At 52.2% G+C, this 8,706-nt stretch overlaps 1 pseudogene across 1 annotated transcript; it reads right to left on the bottom strand.

The window, feature by feature from the left end:
* Positions 1 to 5,706: 5,706 nt before the first annotated feature.
* Positions 5,707 to 7,516, bottom strand: LOC103087908 (ankyrin repeat and BTB/POZ domain-containing protein BTBD11 pseudogene; annotated as a pseudogene). The gene has a single exon (XR_014368622.1). The product of XR_014368622.1 is annotated as an ankyrin repeat and BTB/POZ domain-containing protein BTBD11 pseudogene (transcript).
* Positions 7,517 to 8,706: the final 1,190 nt, after the last annotated feature.

Below are 8,706 nucleotides of genomic sequence, written 5' to 3'. Positions count from 1 at the left end.
GTATTGGGGAAAGAGAGGATCTCAGGCATGAATTAGTCAGTTTGCAAGTGAAACTGGAAGGGAATAGTGTAGACATGAAGAAGGCAATACTCCTAGATCCCAAACAATAAGAGTAGAGATTGAGCAGACTTCTAAGTGAAATAAATATCAGATGAAGTGAAGCTTCCCACCACATAAGCCTGATGGCCTCAAGGTAGCTGTCATTAAGTTGAGTGAGAAATTGAGGTATGGGGTTAAGAAAGCCAAGAAATCATCCAGGCTTGAGAATTAGGTCTAGGAAATAACTTTGACTGCTGGCACACTAGACGTCATAGATGAAAATCCTACTAAGTTGTTGTGGGAATTGTTCTGGCAAAATCTATAAGCTTGGATTTTAAAAACCTTTTACTGTTAAAGCATTAAAACAATCCTTGGGCCCCTTAAAGTTCAAGGGCAGGAACTAGGTTACACAAGATTTAGAGCCTCAAGGAGGTCGTATTCCCCAAGACCCACTTCAAGTGTGGCCAAGAGGAATAATGGACAAAGAAAATCCTGCCACAGGGCAGAGCCACGACCATGGAGGACGGTGAACCAGGAAACTGCTTCCAGAGAGCTGAATCAGGGCTTAAGCAAGGAACCTCATCCACTTCCTGGGCATGGTCACACAGTGTCTGCTTGGCAAGATTTCATAACTACTAAGGGACAGTGACTTCTGTGCGTCTTCCACTGTTGCCTTTTCCTAATGGGTTATCCTCCAATATGGTATATGGGCACAGAGGGGAAGATAATGAGTCTCTTTTAGCTCATGGGTCTCTGAACCATAAGAAGCCATATTCAGTCCCATGGATAGGACCGGAATTCACCCAAAGATCTTGCACTTTAAGTTGGAAGCACTGATTGGCTAGAACATGAATATCCTCCCTTAGGGGAAGGGAAGCATGTTTTGTGTGTGAGAAGGAGGCACATAGATATTTGGTGGCCAAGGGGGCCAGTGACACATCTGGCCAATGATATATGGGCATAGTGATGAAGGCTCCTTTCAGGCTTAGCCCATAACACTTTTCTTAAGATCCTCCATACTCTCCTTCTGTCTCTACCTACTGGCTGGATAAATGTCCAAGGAAGGCCCTGAAGTCCACATATTGAAGATAAAGAAAGCACTCTCTCCATCAGTCTTGGTACTTAAAGGAGCCTCCAGCACCCTCCCACCACACTCCTCCCACAGTCAGACTTTAGTGAGTAAGAAAGGACCTTCTATTGTGTTAAGCTCCTAAGATTTGGGGGTTGCCTTTTATAATAGCTAATGTAACGACAACAATTATAACATATAGCACTCTTCGAACAGTGCCTGGCACATAATAAGCACTATACAAGTGTAGCTATTATTATTATAATACTCATTTTACAGACAGGGAAACTGCAAGTTATGGGTGTGTCTGACTCCAAAGTCAATTACTATTTTATATTTACCTCTCAGTAAATGATAATCAGACCCATTTTATAGGTAAGTTTGGTGTCTGGCTCAAGGTTACAAATAATAACAGACCCAGAATTAGAGGCCTTTCTTCTATTCAAAGGCCATTAGCCACCCCGCCCCTGACCCCAGATCTCCAGGTTGGTCCGCCATTGTTTATTTTGTTGTTATTTTTATGGTGTGTTTCAGGAAACATTCTACTTACAAATGCCCCAGCACTGAACTGGCAAATCTGAACAGAAAACCAAATAACCCTCCACTGACCCGAATTCCAAGTTTTAATTTACATTAAGCTAGTTAATTAAAAACATGCTCTTTGAGCACAGACACTGACATGGCTGGCTGCTGAGATAGCTTTTGCAGTTCTTTGTAAAAAGCTGGGTTTCTTCTGTGACGTTTTTGTCCAGCACAGCAACACTGTACCATGGAACAGTGCGACCAGCTCCGGGGATGTGGACAGGGTGATGGGCGGGGCCAGGGGGCAGGCAGCAAAACTGCTGAGTAAGCATTTAGTTTATGAGCAACAGAAAAGCAAAAGACCTGAACACCAACTTACCCACCAAACCAGTGCTGGTGAGGCGAGGGCTCATGTTAATTAAAGTTTATAAAGTGATTGGGGATCCCAGCAATGAAAGAGACTATCCCAAATCACCTTATTATTATTATCACCAGCCTGAATAATCTGTTTTATAAGGAAGAGCCATTATTATCGAGTGCCTACTATGTGACAGTTGTTTTCACATATCTGATCTGATTTAATCCTTTTAATCACCCTATGTGGTAGGTTTGGGTTTTCTTCCTTTTTCATGTCTTTTTTTGTTTTGTAATCCTTACTGTGCAGATGAGAAAAACAAATTCAGCAAAATTAAGTCACTTGCTAGAAAGTGGCAGAGCCGAAATTTGAGGCTAGATCTTTCGAAGTGTAAAGCCCTTCTCCCTTTCATCACACCACACTGCCTCTTGCAGTCTTCCCTTCAAATTCTTTCTGCATTTAAAACAAAATTTCATCCAAGCTTGCCTTGGCTTTTTTATGTTTCCTTTTTTCACTGAAGTGTAATTTGCAATACAGCGAAACACACATATCTTAAAGTTACAACGCAACGCATTTTGACAAATGCAAGTACCCCTGAACCCACACCCCTATAGATAGAAGGGACACTGCTATCACCCCATGACTCCCATGTGATCCGTTTCCTGATTCCTCGAGCCGTAGCAGCAGCAAATTAGAAAGGTGGACAGGTGCAGAGATGGCAGTAAGAATGGGCAACCCAGGTAAAAAGACTTGAAAAGATGATTCAAGGAACTCAGAATTCAATAGTTTCTTTCAGGATATCATTGTACAATATTACACAATAGATTGCTCAACTCAACAGACATCTAATAAGCTCCAACTGTGTACCAGGCCTTCTCAGACTTGACAGAGGATATAAAAACGTGAAACCCAGTACTGCCCAGTTCAGTTTAATAGGAACATATGGTGTGTTAGAACAGAAGGACTGTCAGGCTATCAAGGGCCTCGGTTCAACTGAGTAGGTAATGAAGGGCAGGGAGGATGGCCTGAAGGCAGGGAACTCATCTGTCACTAAAGAGAAAAACAGTTAAGTTGCCTGTGCCTCAGCTTCCTCCTCTGTATCATGGGGATAATAGCAGTACTTTTTCAAGGGAATGTTGAAGAGTAAATGGGTCAATATATAGAGTAGTATTGGATGCATGTTGGCTGTTATTAGCTTGTACCTCAGTACTTGTGCAGCCCCTAGATTTAGTAGCTGCTCAATAAATATTGATGAACAAATGAATTCACGAATGAGTAAGTGAGGCTACTGAGTTAAAGGGGGAAAAAGATTATGTAAAGCATGGGCTCCTTAATAAAGCTTGCATATCAGAAAGAATGTCATGCAAAATATTTGAAGAAATAGGTTTGATGTTTAATGTATGTTTCAGATACCTAAGAAATAAACTGTTCATTTCTTACTGCTTCCTGCCATTTTTAACAAGCCCAAGGAAAAGAGATGAAGAGATCACAATGAAATTACAGTCTATCTCATACCAAGAGATGGTGAAGGGGCCCTGAAACCTAGGAGTTAAGCTCTGTGGTGTGGGCAATGCTGTGATGGCAGCAAACCCTAACCACCACACATTCACCCTGCCCCAAACCAGCTCTGCGGTCTTCTCCTTCCTCAAATTATACTTATTCCAAAAAGGATAAACACAAAATCTGTCTTTAAAAGATGTTAAAAATCATAAAAGTAAAACCAATTTGAAAAAATGCAGAGGCTACTAACAAAAAGAGACAGAGCTACAAGAGGACCTGGGGGTGTATTACAGATCTAGGCCCTTATAGATGAGGAGATTGAGACCCAGAGAAGGAAAGTGAGTTATGACCCACAGTCATAACTTCAAGAGAACGGTCAAGGCAGAGTTAGACCAGGGCACCCAGCGTCCCAAACTGGAGCCCAAACGGGAATGCTCCTTCTTCCCAAAGGACACACAGGAGTGGGAGGAGATTCCAGCAGGGAAGGCTCTGGGGGGCCAGTAGATTGTAATGGGGAGGTAAGAACAGGGGTGGTGGGCGCATGCGGAGGGAAGAAACTTATGCCTCGCTGCACTTTTTATTGGAGTAGGGCTTCAAACAAAGAACTGTCCAGTCCAAAGCTCCTGGGTTTTGCAGGTGAATCCGACTCCTCCTGCGGACGAAGCACACACAAAGACCACCGCCTTCTCCCAGGTGTTTCCATTTCATCAGGAGTTCACGGGTGGAGGTGGGCAGGCACAGGGAGCCTCACAGGTACCCTCCCTTTAGAGGTTTAGCCCTCTACTGGCAGCAGAAGGGGAAGGGCTCTGCCAAGGAGGCCGGAGGAGTCTTGGCGATCAACGCGGAAGTCGCCATCCTGCCCCCACCACACGAGCGCGCGCGCGCGCGCACACACACACACACACACACACACACACACACACACACACAAGCTTTGCTTCTTCCTTCCCCTCCCCCAACGATGACCAAAGCCAGGTGAGGGGATTGACAACTGGAGGTTCTGTTTCCGAAGGGCTTCTGCGGGAGCTGCTTGCTTCTGCGCACACTCACAGGCACACTTACATACACACGCACGGACGCGCGCACACAGACTCTCACAAATACGCACACACTCCTACGCGCACACTTGGCACCCACAAGAGGCCGGGCCGCGCCCGCTGCATCTCTGCTGCAGCCCCGGGGAAACGACAGGCAGCAACATGAATGAAATCTGCCCAGAAAGACTGCATTTCAGCTCCAACCACGCAACCTCCAGCCAAACCGCCGAATATGCAACAAAGTTTTATTTCGCTTTTGGAGTCTCCAGTTACGCTTCTACCATTTCCTGTGGAAAACTGAAGCTTTGAAGTGTCTAGCTCCGGCTTTCGCAGACACGCAGGGCCGCCAGCTGGAGCTCTCCAAAACAAGAGCCCTGGGCCCCACCCCTCCGCCACCAGAACTGCAGGTTCAAATCCACCCAGCTCCGGCCTTCAAAACAAGGGGTGCGGGAAGGAATGACAGAACCTGCTGGAAACGACCTCTTAAACTGACAGTCCCTTCGGAACCCCGCCCCACTCCCATCCTGACCGGGTCCCTTGTGGCGCTCCTTAAGCCAAGTGGTGACGCCTGCACCTCCTAGCCAAACGACAGAGGCAAGAGGTCGGAATCTGGGGGGTCTGCCCATTGCGCAGCAGCCACCAGCTGTGAGCTCTGGCCCTCAAAAACTGCCCCGGAAAAAACTCGGGACCTATAAGCCTTCCCGCTTATAGGTCCCACCTCTCCCCGACTGTTTCTAGGCCGAGCGAGCTCTCAAACATTCTGCCTTTACGGCCGCAGGGCCCCCTGCCTTCCTGCGCTCACCGACGGTGTCCCCGAGGGTGCGGGGAAGTATGCTAACTGGGCGGCAAGGGCGGAATGCGCCTCCTCCCGAGTTCCAAGGAGCCAAACTCCTGCGCCCGGGTATTTGGCATCTTCAAGGTCAAAAATAAATTTAAATAAATAAAATGTTTAAAATGAAAAAAACAACAACAACGAAACACAGGGCTCTGGCAGAAATATGTACTAGGCGCAAATGATCGCACACCTGTGCCTCCAAAGTGATGCTGGGTTCTTCCCACCGCCTGCCTGAGGCAGCCGCTGCCCCGCCCCGAATTCGGGGCGGAACCGCGCCCTCTCGGACTTGGGACCCTACCAGCGGCGTAAAGTACGCGGATCCCAAAAGCAGGAGGGACCAGTGGTGTTTCTAGCCGCCCCTAGCTCGGCGGTTCCCTCGGAGGCTTAAGACAGCAGCGGGCAGCCGGAAGGGCGCGGGAGGGGGCCGGGAGGCAAACTTACGACGAGAGTTGGCCCGGTCGGGTGGGAGGGGGCAGCACCCGCGCAGCCACTTACCGCTGGCGTTCTTCCCGCAGATGAGGTGCTGGTAGGGCTGCAGCAGCCCCCAGATCTCGGAGTCGTTGTTGACGGTGTGCTCCAGAGTCTCCACGGTGAACTTGGGCGCCTCGTGGAGCGCGTGGTGGTGGTGATGGTGGTGGTTGGCGGCGGCTGCCGGTGGGGCTGCGGCGGCGGCGGCGGCAGCGGCGGCCGGCGGGGCGCAACAGCTGCTGCCCCCGCTGGCGCTGCTGGCTGCGCTGCAGGCGCCGCCGCTCGCCGCTCCCCCTCCCGGCGCCTCCCGCTCCTTATCCGCCACGGGGGCTGCTCCGGGACCCGAGCCCTGACCCGGGCCGGAGCTGGAGCCCGGGCCCGGGCCGCTGCAGCTCCTGGGCAGCCCGGAGGCCACGACCCGCGCGTAGATGTCCCGGAAAAGGCTCTCCATGCAGGCCGTCAGGTAGATGGCCGCGTGCTCGTGGATGCGCAGCGCCACGCGGCTGTCCACCATCCAGCGGTACACGCGGCCCACGGAGAAGGTGAGGCCGCAGCGCGCCGATTTGCCGCGGCCCAGGCGGTCGCCACCGGCACTGCTCATGTTGTAGAGGGACAGCGCGGCCAGCGCGGCCGCCGTGCAGTGCGCCGCTAGGCCCCAGGACAGCACGATCTCCATGGCGCTCTGGATCTCGTACTTGGTGCACTTAGCGAAGCGCAGGCTCAGGCGCTGCGCCTCTTTGGCGATGCGTACCAGCGCCCGGCTCACCAGCGTCGACAGCTTGGCCAGCGCGTCTTTGGGTAGGCCGCCGGGGGCCACCGAGCCTGCCCGGGGATCCCGCGAGCGCAGTAGCAGCACCTCCAGCTCCTGAAGGGTCCAGGGGACCTCGTCGAGGTCCGGCAGCAGCCGCGAGCAATGCTGGCCGGCGCAGTCCAGCCCCTCGGAGTCTTCCACCAGGGCAGTGTTGACAGTGTCAAAGCTGTTGTGCCGGCTGTGCATGGAGTCAGCTAGAGGCGGCCAGCAGCTCCCGCCATACGGGGACGCCGGGTGCGAGTCGGAACAGCACAGGGACAAGTTGGAGGAGCGCACCGAGTCCGCCGCGCCACCATAACCCGAGTCCAGCGTCAGATCCTCCAGCGTCCGAACCACGGGCTTCTTACCTCTCCTGGCCATCGCTGCGCCACTTCATGCTGCGGCCGCCGGGGAGCCGAGGGGAAGCAGCAGCGAGGAAAAGCGGGCGCCGGGGCGCAGGAAGAACCGAGTCCGCGCTGCCTCGGCTCACTTTTCCACCAGCCGCTACTACCTACTGTTACTACTTTCGGATGCCTCCCCGAGCCGTCGCCGCTGCAATACGCAGGACAGAGCAGAGAGTCATCTTCCAGAGCCCGGGCCGGAGCTGGGACACGCTGAGGAGCGAGCCAGGCCGGGGGAGAAGCTCACGCCGGACTCGTCCCTTTCTTCCAAAATAAAATAAACAGTCTGACCCGCTCCCCACCGGGCCGGGCTGGGCGCAGAAACCACTGGGCGCCGGCCTCGGTGTTCGTAGGACGGAAATCGACCCAGATGCCCGCGGCAGCACCTCTGCCGGCAGCTGGCTCTCGGCTCTCGGCTCCCCGGCTCCCGGTTCCCGGCCCGGGGTTCGCTCGGCGCTCGCCCGCCCGGCACTGAAGCGCAGCAACGACCGCGACAGCTGCAAACCCTACAAAACCCCGCAAGCCTCGGGCAGCCCAAGGGGGCGGGCGTATGTAAAGCAGGGCCGGAGGAGAGCCAATGGGATTGGAGGATGCTAATTACCTCTTCCCCCCCCCCTCAGCCCCACGCAGCCCCGCCCCCATACACGCCCCCGGCCCGTGACCGAGGCTCCATGAAGTGGGGAGCCAGGGCCTGAGAATTGGGGGACCTGTGGGAGCATAGAGACGCAGATGCTACCCCACCCCTCCTCTGCTGTCCCTGCCCTTGAGCCTTCGGCTTTGATACCAGAACAGAATGGTAGGTTGGGCATGTGACCCACCCACCCACCCACCCACCGAGTTGTGCTCCCCCCCAGCGGTTCACAAAGTGTCTGTCTGGGGTCGCTTTCTGCCCCTGCGTTTCGGATTTCACTTTCCTTTTTCTTTCTCTAGTACACAAAGCATGTTTTTTCTCCCTCTCCAGCCTCCCCCACCTTCGGGTCCCCAAACCAATTAATACGGTCCTCTTTCAGCCCCAGTTTGCCCCAGAGCGGAGGGAAATAAGAAACCAGGCAAGCAGAGGGATCAGGGAAGTGGACATCACTGGAAGGCTGAGTCTCTGGACATTAGCCGTCTGCCACCAGCACTCATTAACTACGTTCCTTCAGTAGCAAGGAGGACGCTGAGCCCATCCTTCAAACGCCTGGGGGTACACTGGAGGGAAGGCTTATGTCCCACTTTGACGTTCTGGTGGGTAATGGTCCAGAGAGCTCAGCTTTAAAAAGGATAAATTTGCACAGAGGAGAGTTTTCTTTTTTGAATAAAGAATGGTATATATGCATGACTTAGTTGCATTTATGTCCAGTGGCATTGTCTTATTTATTTGTCCCCATCCACCAGGGCAGAAACCATATCTTATTCACCTGGGGATCACCAGCTCCCACTGTCTCTGCCTGTAGGGGACTCTCCTCTGAGTTTCCAGCTTCGAAGTGCCATCCTACAAGAAGGTAGCCCATATCCTTCATGTTAAAAAACAAAATTCAACTGAGTAAATTTTAAAGCTCTTTATTGGCTTTATTCAACAATTCACAAATCTGGCAGCATCCAATCTAGCAGATAGAAGGGAGCTTGGAGGAGCTGTACAAAATGAAAGGCTTTCATAGACACAATGGAGAAGGAACAAGGAATTTACACTAGGTGAAAAAGCAGGTTG

Source organism: Lipotes vexillifer, unplaced genomic scaffold (genome assembly GCF_000442215.2).
Source record: "Lipotes vexillifer unplaced genomic scaffold, Lipotes_vexillifer_v1.1 scaffold3834, whole genome shotgun sequence".
Taxonomy (NCBI): Eukaryota; Metazoa; Chordata; class Mammalia; order Artiodactyla; family Lipotidae; genus Lipotes; species Lipotes vexillifer.
Note: the sequence above shows the minus strand (reverse complement) of the source record. Positions and strands in the feature narration are given on the sequence as shown.